Source organism: Tamandua tetradactyla, chromosome 2, assembly GCF_023851605.1.
Source record: "Tamandua tetradactyla isolate mTamTet1 chromosome 2, mTamTet1.pri, whole genome shotgun sequence".
NCBI lineage: Eukaryota > Metazoa > Chordata > Mammalia > Pilosa > Myrmecophagidae > Tamandua > Tamandua tetradactyla.
The window spans coordinates 128,199,392-128,202,416 of NC_135328.1; the positions used below are offsets into that span (position 1 = coordinate 128,199,392).

Consider the following 3,025-nt stretch of genomic DNA (forward strand, 5'->3'; position numbering starts at 1 on the left):
GCAGGGATGATAATCAGGTAAAACTCAGCTAACTCTGCATAGATGCGTGATAAAGTGGAGCGAAACGTTAGGGGTAGACTCTAGGAGGTGGATATACGGTGTTCACTGTTAAATTTTTCCAACTTTTCGCTATGTTTCAAAATTTTTATTATATAATGTTGGAAAAATTAATTGAATTCTGCACTTCAGGGCTATACATTACACTATATGTAATTGATATCTCGAAAAAGTATTACCAGAGCTGAGGGGGGTTGGGTTAATAACGGAATGAAAAGAAAACAATAATACTATTGGTTGACAGATGTGATTGTTTATTTCTTTTAAATATTTTTTAAAAGAAAAAAAATTCCTTTTAATTTCCTGGGCCATTCCGGTTCTCTTGAGTAGATAGGTAAGAACTATCCTAGGTCTAGACGACTTTGGAGTACAGGACTGCTTTCTCCTTAAAATATGCTTTTCTCCTCCAAGTCCTCTCGCTCCTCCTACCCTGAATCCCGAGGAAGAAAATCCCCGCGTGGTCTGCAGGTTCCTGAGGCAACGAGGACCGCGGCACCCGCACCTCCACGCGGCCCGGGTGCGCCCCGCCCGGCCCCCAGTGCCCAGCCGGCCTGGACCTCGTCCTGCTCCCGTCGCTCCGCGCCCTGCGAGCCTCCCGGCGAGACCCCGTCGCGCCTTGCACCCCGCCCGGCTCCAGCTCTGCTCACACACCTGCGCCCCGCCCCCGGGGTCCCGTTCCGGGCTTTGCGCCGACCCGAGAGCAACCTGGAGCCGCTCCTCCCGCGCGCGCGCGCGCGCGTCCGCCCCCCCCCCCACCCCGGCCCCGTCCCGCCCCTTAAGCCCCGCCAGGACCCCGCGCCCCGCCCCGCGCCGCAGGTCCCGCGGCAGGTCAGCGGTTACGCAACCCCGGCGCCGAGCGGCCCTGAGGGCGGCCAGCCCGGGGCTTCGCAGTGGGCGAACTGCCGGCGCTGGACGACTCCGGGGAGCGGGTGCCGTTGGGCGCGCTGTTCCGGGAGCGCCGGGCCGTCGTGGTCTTCGTGCGGTGAGTGCGGGCTGCGCGGAGAGCGCTGCGGGGTGGCGGGCGCAGGGTGCTTCCCCCGCCCGGGGTGCGCGTCGGGCCCTCGGAAGTTTCGGAGCCTGAGAGGGAGGGTGCGCCGGGCTGGGCCGGGCCGGGCCTTTCCCGCCCACTAGAGGCTTGCGGTGTGGGAACTGCTCCTCCCGTTTCCTTTAACGGAATGGGAACCAGCGCCCAGAGCCCAGGCCCTTTTGTCAGGCAGAGGAGTGGCTCAGCCTGGATTGGGTCAGCGGATTTTAATGCAAACCGGGCGCCTCGGGCACTCACCCCCCTCCCACTCACCCCCCCCACCCCCGTCTTGGTAATTAGCATCACGCATGTAGAAATACTTGGTCCCTTCTGGTTCTGGAGGATGTTATGCTGCTATCTTACCCTCTTTGCCGTGTTGTAATTTCAGTTTTTTCCGTTTAGTATCTGCAAGGAATACGTAGAAGATCTGGCCAAAATCCCCAAGAGTTTTTTACAAGTAAGTTTTCTGAGAGCAAAGTGTCTCGTGCCGGCTTTAAGGGGACCTTCTGAAAGCTACCTGTGGTTTATAAGAAGGGCACTAGGTGTGTGTGTGGAGTGCACAGACACCCAGAGAGGCAGAGTTTTAGCTCCTCACCCCCTTTCACCTCTCCAACACCTCCAAAAAAGAGGAGAGACACCTTAGCAATGGACTTCTGTCCTAGTTTATTCAAGGCTGCCTGCTTATAGACCTACTAACCATGGTAGTCATTTTCATGTTACTGAACAGTCTGTTTTCAAATGTCGAATGATAATGATCAAAAACATAAATTCTGGAAATTGCTAATGTATTCTTCCTTTTGTTTCTTTTATTATGCTCCAACTATTTGTTCACTGTAGGAAATAACTATTTTATCTTAAAGGTGAAAATGTGTGGTTGTTAATAGATGTGCATACCTCGTCCTTATGACAGCCAGGTATCTATAGTTTCCTTCAGGCACACATATAAGTTTATCTCCAGGTAAGTTTTTGTTTTTATTTTAATATTTTTATTGAGATATCTTCATGCACATGCAGTCCATTCCAAAGTAAACAGTCAGTGGCACAAAATACCATCCGAGAGTTGTGTAGTCATCACCATGATCATTTTTAGAACGTTTGTATCACTCTAGAAAAATACAAAGAAAAAACTTATACATCCCAGACCCCTCAACCCTCCCTATCATTGACCACTAGCATTTCCATCTACCCAATTAATTTTACTCTTTGTCCCCCAATTATTTAGTGTTTTATCCATATTTTTTTTACTCATCTGTCCATACCCTGGATTAGAGGAGCAACAAACGCAGGTTTTTCACAATCACTCAGTCACACTGTAAATGTTATATATTTATGCAGTCATCTTGAAGAATCAAGGCTACTGAAACACAGCTCAACAGTTTTCAGGTACTTCCCTCCAGCCACTCTGATACACGCTAAACCAGAAAGGGATATATGTAATGCATAAGAATAGCCTTCAGAATAGCCTCTCTACTCTGTTTGAAATCTCTCAACTGCTGAAACTTTATTCGGTCTTCCCCCGTTTGGTCAAAAAGGCTTTCTCAGTCCAATGATGCCATTTCCTGGCTCTTCCCCTGGAGTCCTGTTCCACATTGCCAGGGAGATTTACACCCCAGGGAGTCATGTCCCACGCAGGGGTGAGGGCAGTGAGTTCATCCAAGTGAGCTTTGTGTGAAGGGACTGGGCAGCCTTTCTGAATCTAAGACCTATGTCACCAGAAGATGTCAACTGGAATGTAAAAGAAGGTAAAATTGTCTGATTAAGTAACCCAGCTTTAATAGCTTTTGTTCTTTTTTATGTATACCTTTGGGGGAAGTGAGGAGAATTATTATCTATATCATTTTGAAATTCTTGGCAAAAGAATCTTCTGAATTAATTGAACCAACCCATTAGCATATAATTCTTTGCTCTGGCTCATGCCATTTTACTGCTTTAAAAGCCTATAGG

General features: G+C 49.3%; 1 long non-coding RNA gene across 1 annotated transcript; it reads left to right on the forward strand.

The window, feature by feature from the left end:
- The first annotated feature begins 925 nt into the window (after positions 1–925).
- LOC143662091 (uncharacterized) lies at positions 926–3,025 on the forward strand. The gene is made up of 3 exons (XR_013165135.1): positions 926–1,039; positions 1,484–1,538; positions 1,942–3,025. It is a non-coding gene; the product is annotated as an uncharacterized LOC143662091 (long non-coding RNA).